The sequence below is a fragment of the Petaurus breviceps genome, unplaced genomic scaffold (genome assembly GCF_028583685.1).
Source record: "Petaurus breviceps papuanus isolate PSGF00001 unplaced genomic scaffold, PetGlider_PUasm1.0 81, whole genome shotgun sequence".
Taxonomy (NCBI): Eukaryota; Metazoa; Chordata; class Mammalia; order Diprotodontia; family Petauridae; genus Petaurus; species Petaurus breviceps.
The window spans coordinates 9788860-9806387 of NW_027186546.1; the positions used below are offsets into that span (position 1 = coordinate 9788860).

General features: G+C 38.9%; 1 long non-coding RNA gene across 2 annotated transcripts in view; it reads right to left on the bottom strand.

The window, feature by feature from the left end:
• The window catches only part of LOC138176145 (uncharacterized), a 142520-nt gene that overhangs the window by 16791 nt on the left and 108201 nt on the right, over nt 1-17528 (bottom strand). The gene's annotated exons all lie outside the window — the stretch shown is intronic.

Here is a 17528-nt window from a genome sequence, read left to right on the forward strand (position 1 = left end):
GTTCTGTTTATTATTAGTGGTGTTGCCTTGGGTGAGGCAGTTGCCCTCTTTGGGTTTTAGTTTCCTAATTTGTAAAGTAGTGATGATAACTGTAGTAATAATTATTATCTTTCTCAAAGGACCATAGGAAGGAAAGCAAGTTGAAAACCTTAAGGCAATATAATTTTAAAAAATACCTTTTCCACTCAAGTCTGCCTCTCTTGCTTCATTGTGGAGTAGAGGTAACCTTGGATTTCCAAGGTCTGTGCAGGTGGAATACAAGTTTTATCACATCTAACCAGGCTGCAAAGCTTGCATTTAGCCTGGTGATAAATTGTGCTTCTCTTGTCTGAGGACCAGCCTAGCTAAGATAGGAGAGGCTCATCATCACCAGGTTGACTCTGGTCTTGGAATCAGGAAGACTCATCTTCATGAGTTCAAATACGACCTCAGACATTCACATGCTGTGTGACCTTGGGTAAGTCACTTAACCCTATTTGCCTTAGTTTCCTCATCTGTAAAATGAGCTGGAGGAGGAAATGCTGAACCATTCCAGTAACTTTGCAAGAAAACCCCAAATGCAGTCACAAAGAGTCAGAGAAGACAGAAACGACTCAACAACAACAAACTCAGTGACGGTTGCTATATTGTTGAAGGTTGCAATTGGCTTCAGTAGGGACTACCCAGAGCAATAAAAGCATAGATACCTGAAGTATTGAATTAAGTATTGTTTTATCTACCTGAAAAAAAGTTACTGTCAATTCCCTGCTCGAAAACATTTGGTATCTACTGAATAAATACTTACCTTGTAATTCAGGATCTTTCACGCTCAAGACCCACTTAACCTTTTTAGTTTTCATTCCACCCCCTGCTCCCCCAAAATATTTTACTTGCTATTTCCCCAAACCCTCTCCACACTTTGCTGCTATTGAGCAATGGAAGGGAATGGGACCAGTATATATGGTCTTGGATTTCTCCGTCCTGTGAGAGTGGGTGTGGTAACTATTTCCTTCTAGGTAAAATATCTACAAATGAACACATAATTCCTTCAGAGTTCAGTCTCCAGTTAAATCAGGTTGCTTTTATTATTTCTCTCTTAAAGTACCCCAGAAAAGCTCACCCATAACTGTTTGACCCACTCTAGAGGATGAGAGTCTTTCTTTCCTTTGCTAAGAGTCAACCGTCTTAGTCTGCTATCTGTGGCCCATAGAAATTTGCTTCCCCTTTTGTCCTAAATGGATATTCCTAAAACTCACAGTACATAACTTTCTAGGGCTATTGCTGTAGTTCATTCCTGCTCTGTTGTCTTCCACAAGAACCAGCCCTGAGCAAGACTCATACCCAGCTCCTTAAGCCTTTACAGACATAAACATATATATATATATATATATTTTATAACACATAGTATATAATATTTAATTCTACATTGTGACTGTATCCAAATAACATGTTACATTCTTTAGGTTCTAATTGGCTATTACTTTAAAAATCATTAGTCTTGGGGCAGCTAGGTGACGCAGTGAATAGAGCACTGGCCCTGAAGTCAGGAGGACCTGAGTTCAAATGTAACCTCAGACACTTGACACTTAACTAGCTGTGTGACCTCGGGCAAGTCAGTTAAGTCCCAATTGCCTTGCCACCCTCTCCCCCCCCAAACCCCCCCCAAAACAAAAAACCAAAACAAAACACTAGTCTTTGAGAATTACTCATAGGTCTTCATGATGGCCTGCATGTTCAATACCTTAACATTGGCTAATTATCACTGTTTTACAAATAGCATCTATGACTTTTTCTCTCCTGCCTATCATTAAAACTGATGATAGGGTCTATATTATTTCTCCTCACCTCTGCCTCCTAGAATTATTCACTTCAGAACTCAACTCAAATGCCACTTTCTGCAAGTCTTTCCTGATTCCCCCAAATTGAGAGTGTGTTCCCTCTCTAAATAACTAATTCAAATACTCTGTGTGTGTTCAACAATATCCTATATTCATTACTTCCCCTCCCAGACTCTTCAGTACAGCCCAACTGACCTCTCTGTTCCTCATGAATAAAAATCTATCTCACATTTCCATGCTTTTGAGGTGGCCATTGCAAATCCCTGGGATGTACTCCTTTTTTACTTTCACTTTAGAGAGTCCCTTTCTTCCTCTAACATGACTTTTGAACACTATATTTTGCATGAAGCCTTTCCTTCTTTTCCCAAATGTTAGTGCCTTCCTTCCCCCCAAACTACCTTATATTTAATTTGTATATATTTGTATTTATTCATTTTATATTGTGTTATATATGTCTATAGATATATATGTATATATGTACTTGTATGTACATATAGGTACACACATGAACAATGCCCTAAAAAGTCTTAGTATTGTTTTAGACTATGAAAGCTTTCATATCTACACATATATACCAAGATATGTGTAATAATATTATATATAATACATCCATATCATAATACAGATGTAATATATAACACATGTTATATATAGTAATATATAATACATATACTGTGTATACATAAATTATACATAATTGTTGTTTTTGCCATTAGAATGTGTATTTGTTTCTTTCTTTTTGGTCTTTGAACCTCCAATACCTAGTGCAGTGCCTGACACACAGTAGGTGCTTTGTAAATGCTTTTTGATTGGTTGGTTGATTATTCTCTATATCCTCTTTCTCCCATGACATCGTGGTGAGGTTTGCCTCTGTCATTGCTTCTTTATATTTTGCCAACTACGACTTCTTCTTATCGCTAGTAGTTTCCACTTCTGCTTCCTTTTCCATCATTGATTTATTTTAAAAGCTAGGAATTAAGCAATGGATGGTAATTAAAATGGTGGATGATAATACACCTCTGTATCACATAAAGCCCATATCATATAAAGTCCACTATTTGGATCTAAAAATTTGGAACCAGAAAACTTGAATTTGAAGATTAAATAAAAGCTTTTAAATCCTATTTACCCCATGTCTGGTCTTGGGCATGTCACTTAAACTCTGGGCCTCAGTTTCCTCATCTGTAAAATGAGAGAGTTGGACTAGGTGATCTTGAAAGTTTCTTCCAGTTCTATACCCTCTGCTGTGGTTCTTTGAGACCCAACTATGATTCCATCTCCTTCAAGTGTTTTCTCTGAGCTCTCTTACCTGAACCATTCTCTCACTTATCTGAACAAAAATTTATCAAGCTACATAAAAAGAACTTTACTAAAAACTGAGGGAAACATAAAATTTAGATATGAGAGCCATCCCTGATATCATGGAGCTTACTCTACAATTGGAAGATAAGGACTCCAACAAATAACTGTGCTTTAACTATTGTTTGATAAGTACATTAGAAGGTCATCAAACAAAATGCCTGTGAGAGATGAGGGGTGAGGGGTGAAGGAGAATTAGAATAGTGAAGGAAGCACATGGATCTTGGAAAACTTTCTGGCCATTTGAGTTAGTTTTTCAGCTTTCAAAAGTTTTGGAGGGGAGGATTCTATAGCTGCTGAATTTTGTCTTTTCTCTTATAGCTTTTAGCATATTCTATACTGTCTTCTAACTCATTATCTATAGGGGATATGTCCTCTGTTACACTGTGTAAAATCTGAGGGTCCCAGATCATGCCTTATGCACCTTTTAAATATAGCAGTTAGTATTATTCCTTGCACATAGTAGGTATTGAATCAATATTTGTAGAATGAGTGACTACTAGAGAGCTATACAAATGCAATATTAAATTTGGTAGTCATTATCCAGTGAATGGATTTTTAGCCACAGTGTACACATATACTTCAATACTTTCACTGTAGCATATTTATGTAAAGAGTTGTTTTTTTCTATCCAAGACTTGGAATTACTTAAACTGTTGAACAAATGGTACATACTGATAAACTTGTAGAGCACTTCACATTTCCCTGAATGTTATATGCTTTGATCTTGATGTTGAAATTGAATGTGAAAGAAAAAATGTACTTTTGTCCTAGGCACTCTGAAGGGAAAAATAAGTTCAGACATGCATTCCTTTTCCCTTGACCTGGTTATAAAATGTCTCTCTCATGCCCTTCCAACAGCCGTAGTTAATTTCCTTTTGGTGATGTGATAATGTGTTCTGTACTATATGTTTGAAAATTAGTTTTGACTTATGTTGGTACAGAATATAATATAGGTGACTGTCACAGTCTGTTAAATAATATATTTTTCTTATCTTTTTGACCTCCCAAGGTAATATAAAATATATTATTTCAAGTTTCTTGAGACATTTTTTTATTAGTGTTGATGATATTTGCTAAATTTGTTTTTTAATTTTTTTTTATCCAGACCTGGGATTCCATCAGTGTAGGTACCTCATAATTCTGGAAACTCCCTGTACCATGAATATGAGCAATTATACTTCAAAGTATAACCTTAGAGCGCTGCCCAAGGTAGTCAGAGCTTTAATGATTTGCTCTAGGTTACATAATCAGTATATATCAGAGGTAGAATCTGAACCCAAGTCTTCCTGACTCCAATGTTTTAGAGCAATGCATATATGCGTAAGTTAAGAGTATGTATATATCTCTGTAGATATACTTGTACATATACCTATATAGATACACATATAAGCACAATGAACATATATAAGATGTAAATATAGTTACCTATATATGCATATGATACTTAAAATGCACATACTTACCTGAGGTTGATGGAGATACTGTAAAATATAAGAATTTTAGCTCTGTCTAGTCCCTTTGCCATAAATCTCTTTGCATTTAAAATAAGAAAACAAATTAAGCACCCAGAAAATTCTATATAAACTTAAAATTAGAAAAAAATTATGTAAGAAATTTGATGCAGTGACATCCTTGTTGTATCCATCCCTGTTCTCCACTCTCTCTGTCAATCCTCCCCCCCACACCTCTCCCCCCCAGCAGGGAAAATCTCAACAGCCACGAAACAAGTTTACAATCATAAATAAGATTTCAGGGAAAAATCAATTGCCTACTGGTCAATATTAATCTCCCATCAATAAAGTCCCATATCTTTCACTTTTTATGGTAATTGCCCCAGTGATCTCCTTAAAGTGGTTCTCAAGTACTTAGAGGGCCCTGCTGATAGCATCTTATCAGGGCTCAGAGCAGTGGTGTCAAAGAACATCCAGGAGCTGGGGCCTATTCTAAGAAAAATGTGGTCTTTCAGAATGTGCTATTTAATTTGACAAAGGGTACTTGGGTGCTGCAGGCAGCAGCTTGTGTTTGCTCAATGGAGAGTCCTCTTGGATTCAGCTGTTTTCCTTTGCTACCACTCTATTCCCTCTTCTCAGTGCTACCCCCTCCTCCCCCCCTTCAGTAGGAACTTGGGTAGATTTGCATCCACAAAAGCTTTAAGGGTTCATTGAAACAAAATAGGCCAGGAGTCAGCTTCACACTTAAGATAGTCTTGTTAGGTATTGCATTGTACATGCTCCAGAGGGCCTTTGGAAATGACACAAATTACTGTGTTGGCAGCAAGACAGACCCCTCACTTCTTCAGAGTGTGTTAGAGAGAGCATATTGAGGGTTAGAGGATATTTAGTGCTTTTCCCCACCTTGTTCTCAAGATGCCCCACCAGAGCTGGGACAAGAACGTTTGTGTACTTGGGGTCGGGTTTAGAAGTTGTGCCCTAATCCTTTGCTGTAACACATCCAACTTGACCTCATGGAAGAGGTACCTTTTGGAGGGAGCAGCAGGGTGTGGTGGAAAGGAAACTGGATTTGCAGTCAGAGATCTTGGCTCTAGTCTTACCTCTGTTATTTACGACCTGTGTGACTTTGGGCACACAGTCTCGGATTCCTCATCTGTAAAATGAGGACAATGGATTAGATGATCTCTAAAACCCCTTCTAGCTCAATACCTATTCCTGTGATTTAAGTAGTAATAAAAATAGCTAGCATTTATTTATCACTTGAAAGTTTGCTAAGTGCTTTACAAATATCTCATTTTATCCTCAGAACAATCCTGGGAGGTACGTGCTATTATTACTCTCATTTTACAGATAATGAAATCAAAGCACACAACTGTTAAATGACTTGCCCAGGGTCACACAGCTACTAAGTATCTGAGACTGGATTTGAACTTAGGAAGATGAGTCTTCCTGACTCCAGGTCCTATACTCTCTCCACTATGCCACCTAGCTGTCCCTTCCTGTGACATAAACAATAGTAAAAATAGCCAGCATTTATATATTGCTTGAAGGTTTGCAAAGCACTTTATAAAATACCTTATTTTATCTTCAGACAAATCCTGGGAGGTATGTGCTTATTATCACCCCCATCTTGCAGATAAGGAAACTGAGACAAACGGTGAGTAATTTATCTAGGGTCACACAGCTAGTAAATATCTGAGACTAGATTTGAACTCAGATCTTGACTCTAGGTCCAGCACTTTAGCCACTGTATCACCTAGTTGAGTGAAATAAAGTGAGAGGAAGCGTGGAATCTTCTTGTATCAATTTTAAAATGTACAAGAAGGACCCCTGTGTGTTGTTATGCCCTAGGTACCTGTACCTGCCTGCCTTGTCTAGCCTTAGACTCGACTCTGTCTCCTGCTATCTCTATAGAAATCTTATTGGCTGCTCTCAACTGACTTTGATTAAGAGCCAAAGAAAGTCTATGAATTGATCTGCTAGAAGTAAAAAATGCCATAGGTAGATTCAGACTGGGAACTGAGATCTAAGACCAGAAGAGACTTTATGTGTAGCCTAGTCCAACTCCGTATTTTACAGTTAAAAAAACGGAGGCCCAGAGAGGTCAAGTTGAAAGCAGGAGAGGTAGAGTTTGACCCCAGGTTCCCCACCTCCACAGTGAATGCTCTTTGTACTATGCCATATTGCCTCCTTTTCAGGGTATGGAAAGGTTGCTTTCATGGCTATGTGGAAGTGAATATTATATCTTAGGCATCCTTCCTTTTTTAAAGTCTCCGCTCCCTTATATTCCAGATGGAAGTAGAGGAATGAAGAAAGGGGCTGAGAATGAAGAAGAACTTACGTCCATGTAAGGGGTAGTCAAACTTTGGTAGATTCAGGAATATAGCACATAGCTCTTCCCTAACCCTAAGATAACTCTTTGAAATTTTGGGAGATTCTGGTTCAATTTGCCCCAGCCCTAGGGACCCCCATTCCCTCATGTTATGCAGTCTGTGGAAGTACCAACTCCTTTGAGGAGTTTAATCAAAGGGAAAACGTGTTACTTTCCATCCATGTTACTTTATTTCACATGTACATTTTTGATCTTTCTCTTAAAAATAATGACCTTTGGAGTGGCTAGGTGGCTCAGTGAATAGAACACTGGCCTTGGAGTCAGAAGGACCTGTGTTCAAATACTGGCCATGTGACCTTGGGCAAATCACTTAATTCCAATTGCCCAGCCTTGCCCCCTCCAAAAAGCAAAAAAAAGAAAAAAAAAGATGATCTTGAAATTTGCACTCTTTATCCAGATTTTTTTCCTTCAAAACTCCCTCAACCTCCTTCATATATGGTTTTTTTTTTTTTGAGGGCAATTGGGGTTGTGACTTGCCCAGGGTCACACGGATAGATTTTGTGTTAAGTGTCTGAGGCCGGATTTGAACTCAGGTCCTCCTGACTCCAGGGCTAACTCTATTCACTGTGCCACCTAGCCACCCCTCATATGTGTTTTTGACAAATCAGCACACTACCTCATGGCTCATGCTTCCCATATGCTGTTACATTATTGTCCAAATCCTTCCAAAGATGGCACATTCTACTTAAAATCATAGTGACAGACACTACTTTGTTGTTCCTTTTTATTCTAAACTTAGCCATCCTTCATAGCAGTTACTGATTCAATGGGACACAAGGTCCTTTCTTATTCTAACAAAAAAGATACGAAATAAATTAAATTTCATGCCCCTGTGATATAGTAGAAGATTGCAACATTCCGATTTACAGTTAGGATGATAAATGAACTTCAAAAGACAAGAAATTAAAAGTAAAGGAAGATTTTCTTGTTGCAAATTACTGAAAAGGAAGATGATGCAAGGATAGCCCAAGGATTCCCCTGTAGCACCAAGGGAAGGAAACTCCATTCCATTCAGACCTATTAAAAGACCAGGTGTACTTTGTAGCACTAGGAGTCCATATACTTCCCAGGGGGTTCTCAAAAGAAAAGGACCTATGAATGCAGGGACTCTTTCCCAGCAATGGACACAGCTAGGTGGCACACTACATTGTGTATAAGTCAGGAAGACCTGAGTTCTAATCCAGCCTCGGAAACTTACTAGCTGTGTTACCCTGGATAGTCAGTTAACCGCTTCCTGCCTCACTTTCCACAACTGTAAAATGGTGATTGTAGTGTTTACCTCCCCACATAGTTGTGAAAATTAAATGAGATAATATTTGAAAGTACTTAATACATAGTTATCCAATAAATACTTGTTTCTATCCCATTAATTATAGGTCTTAGAACTTAAAGGGACCAAAGAGGTTATTTCATCAAATCCCTTGTTTTCAGGAAGCAAATTTATTATAGGTTTCATTTCATTGCTAAAGTCATTGATAATATTAGTAATATCAACCATTATTGTATGCTCCTCATTCAAGTCCATCTCCCATCTGTCCATCCCCCATGCCTGGAATGTTCTCTCTCCTTACCCCTGCCTCGTAGGATTGCTCTCTTCTTTTAAGTTACAGCTCAGGCACCACCTTCTGCTAAAAGCCTTTCCTGAATTCCCTTCCTGCTAGTGCCTCCTTCTCCCCCTTCACTCAACTATAGCTTGTACTTAGCTCCTTTATATATGTTTGTATTTAACTTTATATAGCCAGCAAGATGATGCCACGGAGAGAATCCTGGACTTGTAGTCTGAAGACCTGAGATCAAATGTCAGCCCAGATACGTACTAACTGTAAGTCACTCAGCCTGTCCCCTGGAAAATGGAGCTCTAACAGAACCTCCCTTAAAGGACTATTGTCAGGATCAAATGAGAGAACATTTGTAAAGCACTTTATAAACCTTAAAGTACTACAGAAATGTTAGCTATTATATTTATTCATATATGTCTTAAAGTTGTACATATTGTCTCCCCCATTAGAAGGTGGATTGTTTCAGTCTTTGAACATTCCAGTGACTCTCACAGGGCCTGGTGCCTAGTAGGTTCATGATAAATACTAAGCATCCAAATATCCTGCTGCCTACTGAAGTTCTCTCTGTTCTTCCCACCCCCCTTCCATTATAGGAAGAGTTTCTTTTGTAATTATCAGAGTAAGAAAACTCATTTTGGAACGTTTGATTGGAGCTCAGAATTTATGAGACTGTCTGAATTGTTTACCAAATTTTTGTAACCCAAACCTCATTATTCCCTGCCTTCTTTGACTCTTGCTGACTTTTTCTTCTCTGAACAAGGCCACACCCTCCCTAGCCATCAGGATGGCCTTGCCCTTGTCATTGTATGACATGATACCAGTCCACTTCCAAGAGCTCCCATATGGTGCTTGATCTTCAACTTGATACTTACTACCTTCTCCTACAATTTTTTTTAGCCCACAACTTTGTCATCCTATATTGGAGATCCTTACCTTTTTCTGTGTCATATACCCCTATGGCCATCTGTAGGATCCTTTGGATCTCTTCTCATAATGTTTTTAAATACATAAAATAAAATACATAGGGTTGCAAAAGAAACCAATTGTATTGAAATAGTTATTAATTTTTTAAAATCAGGTTTATGGAACCCACAGACTCACAAGGCATATCCTTTGTGAAGAAGCAAACTCTGCACACCTCAATAGCTCCTGAAGATCTCAGTATATCATAGCAGAGCATGGCAATTCATGTCCATAGCAACAGAAAGATGGCATAGCACAGTTGTTAGAGAGTGAACCTTGTGGCTAATACCTGAATTGAAGTCTAACCTCTGAAGTATACTGGCTACGTGACCCCACTAAAACTATTGAGCCCTCCAGTGGCTCTCCCATTCACAATTCGCTCATTTGGTTACATTTGACTTCATTCTAGCCATGATGACCTCAAGTACATCTGTAAACCTCCTTGGCCTCAGGTTTTCCCTTCTCTGAAATGCAACAGATAGAGCACTGTATTTGGAGTCAGGAAGTTCTGAGTTCAAATCCAAACTCAGATATTTGTAACCATGCTCAAGTCACTTATCCTCTGTGCACATTTCCCCATCTGAAAAATAGGGATAATAATAACACCTACCTCCCAGGGTTTTTGTAAGGATAAAAGATTTGTAAATCCTTTGTAAATCTTAAAGAGTTATATAAATGATAGTTAATTCATAATGATGATGATAATCAAAGTGGGAGGAGGTTGTACTAGAAGATGTTTGAGGTCCCTTCCAACTCTGTTTCCTTCTGTGGTCAGTCTCATTGACCCTGCACTCATTAACACCGTAAGCCAGACTCCCTCCCTCACCTTGACCTTCTTCTATGTGCTGATCGCTCCTGACACTTTCTCCTTTCCTGCTCGTACACTTCAGAATATAGATGGAGAAAATCACAGAATGACATGTGGACCTTCTTTGACTTCACTGACTGGAACTGTGCCCTCGATGCTTCTTGGCATCCCTTTAATGTGCCCCTTGTTGATTGTCTGACACTTCACAGAAAGCCCAAACTTTCTCCACTTTTCTAAAGCTTCCATTTATTCCTTCACAATCCCCTTTCCCCAACCCCCTTCTACCCTAAGCTTCAGGCAGGCAACTGAACTGTACCACCTATAAATAAGTCACAACCTATCAGAGCCTCAGTTTTCTCATCTGCATAATGGGGATAGAAACATTTATAAAACCTACCTCACAAAATTGTTGAGAGGAAAGAACTTTATAAAAACTTAAACTACTATGGAAGCATGAATTCTCATTATTGCTTTATTGAGAAAATTGAAACTCCCCCCTTCAGAAAGTCTATCATCTCTGTACTTCAAAGCATGTCTTTATCTATAACATCCTCTCATCTCAGAGGAAGAAGTATCTCTTTAGTAAGGCTAAGCTACTTACTTGCATTCTAAATCCCCAAATATTTTTGTATGGATGGATCTTTTCTCTCTTTCTTTAATCTCTTTGGAATGTTTGCCTAGTGATGGTATTGTTAGGTCAAAAGTTGTACACAGAGTAGTGACTTTTTAGGTACAGTTCTAAATTCCTTTCCAGGATGGTTGAACCAATTCATAGTACCCCCAATAAAACATTAGTGTGCTCATCCTTTATCCAAAGCCTATTGACTCTCATGTGATTCTATAAATATTATTTCTTTATTCCTCATACCAACCTTGCAGGGTAGGTGCTGTTATTATCTCTATCTACAGTTGAGAAAACTGAGGCAAGCATGTTAAGTGACCTGGCCAGGGGTCCATTAGCTAGTAAGTGTTTGAGTCTGGATTTGAACTCAGGTCTTCCTGACCCCCGACCCAACACTTTATTCACTATGCTTCCAAGCTGCCTGCAGTGATCAGAAGCAGCAAATTAGAAAGGGTTTGGAGCTTCTAGAGACAGGCATATTGGCAAGAAGAGATGATAAAGGAGTATGGAAACTCAAAAGAATATGCACAAGTAATATAATCAATCCTCTGTGAAGAGTGAAAGTCCTCTGTGTGCCTCAATAGCTACTAAAGGCATCACCATATCATAGCATTGCATTGGCAATTATTTGTAGTAATGAAAAAACAGTGTGGCATGTTGGATAGAGAGCTGCCTTTATAATTGGAAAGACCTGGGTTCTAATCTAACCTCTGACACATACTGGCTGTATGACATTAGGCAAATCACTTAGCTTCTCTGTGCCCTTGGCAACTCTCTAAGATTATAAATTGTGGGAAGGTATAGCCCTGCTTGTGGCAATGAAATCATAGATCTGGTGTCTATTCCTAACAATGATCCTGCACCAAAATGAATAAAGATTATATTTAGCATAGTCTACTTAATTTGAGCAGATTTCTATCCAAAGTGATTAAAATCTTCCAGAATGTTGGTACTTAAAGGAGTGCACTGGAGTTCTCAGGAAAATTCACTTATGCAGAACACTGTATTCCCAGATGATGCCAAGTACATAAGGTATTACTTTAATACAATATTCTCCATGCTTACTATTGCCTTTTGGAATTCATAAATTTTTTTTTTGCTGTTTCTTTCCTCCATTAAAAAAAAAAGACCATGGCGATAACAGTAATTTGAGCTTCTAAAACATTGCAGGTTTTGGTTACTTAGTAGACAGGTTTTTTTTTTCTTTTCTGTTTAAATTCTACTTTAAAAGTTCTTGCTGTGCATCCTGACATTAATCATTTCCCAGGTTTGGCAATAGCTGTGTTTCAGGTCAGGGTTTCTGTCTTGGAAACTCAGAGCCTTGTGGGATCGGGTAGAGTCTGGGAATCTTCAGCCCAGTGAATGGCATCTCACTTGTATTCTTTAGGTTCTTCGAGTTGCCGTCGATCCAGCCCTACCGTTAGGAGGCTAGAGAAGCCTGGCTATTAGTTTGGCTTCACTATTTCAGGGTGACTTTCAAGGTTTCATATGATAAATTCATTTCTTTATAAAGCTGAAAGATAATGAAGGCAAATTTCATAAAATAACACTCATTAGGACCACCACCTAAATACAATAACTGATGATTTGTTCCTGGCCCATGCCTAAATAAACTAAAATGCTTACACATCTCCATTTATTCTTTTGCCTTGAGAGGGAAGCTTTTCATATCAGCTGGAAAAGCATGTCTTACCTATGGCTTCATTGTTCACAGTGATTACTATGCCTTCTATCTTAATGAAGGAGAGATCTTCCCCAAAGAAATATTTATTTCTCTGTAACATTTGGTAGTCCAGGAGGGAAATGTCACTTGTTCTGTGTCCCTCCCTTTTTGGTTTATGAAGGCATTGTGGACCAAAAGATAGATAAATAGACTGATATCATCTCTTAAAATAATAATTGTAGTCATCTAACTTAACATATTTTGACAGGAGGGCATGTTAAAAGCCATTAAAAAACAGCTGTTTAGCTGTAGGGAATTTCACTTCTAGGCCGAATCCAAAGATATGTGTTGGTATTTATTCAGTAATCAATCATAGAAAGAAAAGACCTCGAATTTCAGTTGGAAGTTTTTATTTTTATCCTTTTCCTTACTACTGGTCTTTAAACCTGCTCTAAGGAGAGCTATACATGCCAGGCTGGTGCTCATCAAAAGCAAGCAATCACAGCTAAATCAGCATGCAAAATGCCACTCAACCTTGGGCCTTTATTAAAATTTGCTGGGACTCAATTTGAGATAGCGATCATTCTTATTAAAAAGCAAAATGTAAGATAGTTTTTTTATATAAATCTCTGGATGGAATGGAATTGTTAATCAGCATAGGCTGATGTGATTTCTCTGTTGCAAATCCTGCCGAGGGCTCAGAAGTGGCACATTACCATAATTCGCAGGCTAGAGCTGGCAGCTCCCAGAAAGACCTGCAAGAATCTTTCAAATGCTTAAGCAAAGCTGCAAGTCACAGCAAAACAACACCCAGGGAGAGCATTGCTGTGGGTTTTTCCTGTTATATAACAAAGTTTCTGTCTCTTCCTCCGCCAGCTGTTCTCTGTCACTTGGATGGTGCTATCCTTGTTTATGTCTCTGAGTGTTGTTTACAAACAGCTTCCCAACATATCGTTTCTTCACTGCAAAAATGGTCCATTTGCTGTTTTCTTAGTTCACTGAAGAGGTTGATTGAAAGAGCTCAATTTTTCTTTCAGTACAAAAAGTGGAGCCAATCAATTAACTGTGTGCACTCAATGCATTGTCCTCTTCCTCTACCATATCTCCCTTTCTTCCCAGAATTTTTTTCCTTTATGATGTTTGTTACTTAAAAGTACAGTAGCAATTCCCAAAAGACAGATGTCCTGTTGTTGGACTGCATCATATATGGTGTGTGTGTGTGTGTGTGTGTGTGTGTGTGTGTGTGTGTAAATGATATAGAAATGATTACCTTGAGAGGCAGCATGGCATGGTCTGGTTTTGTAGTCAAAAAGATCTGGGTTCAAGTTCTTCCTTTGATATATACTAGCTATGTGACTAGCTTAACAGAGGCCATAAATTATAGAAGAATGGCTGATTTTCATTGGTGGAGGATCATCACACTGGAAGCTCCCTTATATCCTTCCTCCTCAGACCCTTCCCCCACATTCCCCCATCATAAGTCTGGATCCTCCCCCTCTCTCCCTCCAATTATCTTTTTTTAAACCAATAGAACAAAGCTTAAATTAGGGATACCTCCCATGTCTTAATTTGAAACCCTGGAGTAGATATCCTCCCCCTCCCCCTCAACTCATGGTAAATGTGATTTCTAGAAAAGACCAGGATTAATTGAGCAAACATGCCTGATGAATGAAAGATTGGTGAAGAGGAATACTGGACAAGAAATGAAACCGTCAGTTTCCTGTCAAGGAATGGTAATCTTAGGTATTGTGGTTATGTGAATATGAATTGTAAAGAAAGTTATATATGTATGCCCAAATTTGTGAATCTTTCTTATAAGGGCCTTGAGTCCTGTAGGTTCTATGCCAATGTCCTTACCAGGGCACATGGGTGTTATCTAGAATGCAGTCTAAGTCTTCTGATTCACTGGCCTGGGCTGTGCCCCTTCCTTCTAGTTGGAGACCCAAGCTCAAACATAATTTTGTCACTTTAACAGGAACCTACATTCAAGATTATAAATGGAATTCTGTAGGGGAGGGGTTAATGTGAAAGCCAGGTTTGCTTCAAGCATCAGTGCTTTCCTAAAGAAACTAACCTACAGTAAGCGGGAATATTGTTACAACCTCAACCCATATGTAAAAAGGAGAGTGCCTTTATGGTCAAGCATGTCTATGTATGTATGCCTATATGTATGTATGTATGTGTGTATTTGGCAGGATCAAACTAAGCTTTATGTAAATACATGTGTTCCTGAAACAGCACAGCGTCTTAATGAATGATATTTTCCTTTTCCTCTGGAGAGAGCTGGGTTACACTGATTAGGTACCTCAGAGGTGCTGTCAGAGATGAGGAAGCTTTGATACATCAGGATGATGCATTGAGGTTTGTTAGAAAACCCCAAATTCGATCAAGTCGGAGGGGACATCACCTGGGCACAAAGGACATTTATCAGCTAGTGGTAGGCAAACCCTGATAGGGCAGAGTTTAGCTGTTACATATTTTAAAAGAGGAAAAACAATAACGACGACCCACAGAGATGAGATTAGAGCCAGATCCTAATATCTTCTACCGCATGGCTCTGTTTGCTGTCCCTTGTTACTGACAGGACAGATCTAGGAAGCGAGTTATGTGATTTGATCACATATGTGATTTGATCTCCAATAACTGGGGGTCAGATTGAGTAGATTAAAACATCCACATAAAAGCACAAAAAAAGTACTGCTCAGCCCACTCCCCACCTCTCCAAGATGGCAAGTCTATTTGTTTTTGTGCATGTGGAGTTAAAACGGTTTCGGGACCCCAGAGCTGGCGCTCTGTTCTCCCTAACAGCCCCTAGCCCTCTTCCCCCTCCCCCCAATGACTAGATTGCTGAGCATCAGAGTACACAGCTGGACTTCACATCCCATTTGCAGCGGCAGCTTCATCTGAAATGCTGGTAGTATTTGTCAGCCTGGAAGTGTCTTGAGGCTGCTTCTGAGAGATACAAGGAGGCAACTGATAAGGAGAGCATCAGAAGGGCAGTTAATTGCCTCCAGTCTCTCGGTGCCGGGAATATTTAAAATCTATGGGATTAAAGGCAGATTAAAAACTGTGGAAGCAGGGGCCCAATAGCGCTGAAAGATCATAATCAGCAAGGGTAATGGTAGAGAAAAAATGAATGTGGCAAATAAAATGACAGATAGGAAATTCAGATCCGCTTCTAATGCTCGGAGTTCCATCTTGTAAGCACAATTCATCTACGTGTAAATCATTTTTGGGCTTCAAGCTTATCAGCCAATCGGTGAATTAAAAATGCTCTTTCCTTGGAGGATTAAAGAGGTTGATTGAAGTCAGTGTGAAAACTGGCTAATAAGTCTGGAAATGTCAGGAGGGTGCTTCCTAGGAACTCAGTGGACTTTTTTTTTTCCTATCAGTGCTGTGAAACAGAAAGTTTGAAAAGCTGGGGAGTTCTCTTACTTTGAGAAATGGTTTTGTGTTTTCTTTGGGTGTCAACAGCGTCAGGTAGGAGCGTTTGAATTTGCTAAATGAGCATGGATACACACGATTATAGCATAGAGACAGATGGGAGAAAAGCAATGGCAAAATAGGCTGTTTCTTGTTTTTTAAACTAACTTTTGGGGCAGGTTCTCATAAATAGAGATAGATGTAAGAGAGGGGTCAATGACAACTTTCTCTTATGAAATAGTAATTTCTGGGCTAGGGCCTTTATCCTGGGGTATCTTACTCTCAGGAAATCTGCAGCTAAGAGAACTATTACTTTGCAACTTTGTTCCTATCTTGGCAAACTGGAGCTTGGTTCCTAAAATCAGGCATCGGCTTTGGAATTAGGAGGACTTGGGTTCTAAATCCCGCATATGATGTGTATTACCTTTGTGACCTTGGGCCAGTCACTCAGTGTCCTGGGGATCTCAATTTCCTCATCTATAAAATGAGGATGTTGGACTAGAAAGCCTCTAAGGTATCTTCTAACTCCAAATAAATCATTCTAAGTAAACAGTATTTGATAATACTGACCTTTTGTCATTATTGGGGATTCTAGATGAGGGATGGCACTTTACAATATTAGAGAGTTGCTTCAGGCCACCTGAAATGATTTGTCCAGGATCACAGAGGCAGGGCTTGAACTCAGTTCTTTCCATCTTCAAAACTGGTTTTTGCCTCATTTTACCAGTGAGAAAACTGAGACCCAAAGAAACTAAATGACCTAGGCATGAAGTAGCCTGGATCTGAACCAGGATCTTTCACTCCAGCTCTTTCTTTCCCTTGTATTGGGCTCCCTCCTCCTTCTTTCATCTCTATAATGTCCTATGGTTTTGTGAGGAGTAAGTGAACCAAATAAAAACATAAAATGGAGCTATCATGATGATAGGTATTAAGTAATCACCAGGTAACATACTATTTGTGAATTTCAGATCACTGGTAGAAGATTGTTTGAGACACCTTTTTATAGGTAGAGCTGCTGCCTATGGCCTATGTGATGTGATTTGAGAGGTTTATGTAAAGTTCCCATATAGAGGTCCAAAATTCTACCACTCAATTAATTTATTTGGGCTAAGATTTGCTTTCATCCTGAGTCCTCTTTTTAAAAGGAAAATTTCCTGATAAGGGCAACACATAAGTTAGCCAAACACTTTCATTTTGTTTCATCCATTCATGCACCCATCCATCCATCCATCCATCCATCCACCATTTACTAAGTATCTACTTTTTGTGAAGCATTAAAAAAACACAGTATATTGGTTAGAGATGTCTTGGAGTTAGGAAGAACTGATCTCAAATTGAGAGTCTGATAAATATTGGCTCTGACTCTGGGAAAGTCACTTAACCTCTCAATGTCCTACTCAACTCTCTAAAATAGTACAATTGAAAATTGTTTTGCCTGCCTGCATTTGTGGAAGTTTCCTCACATAGA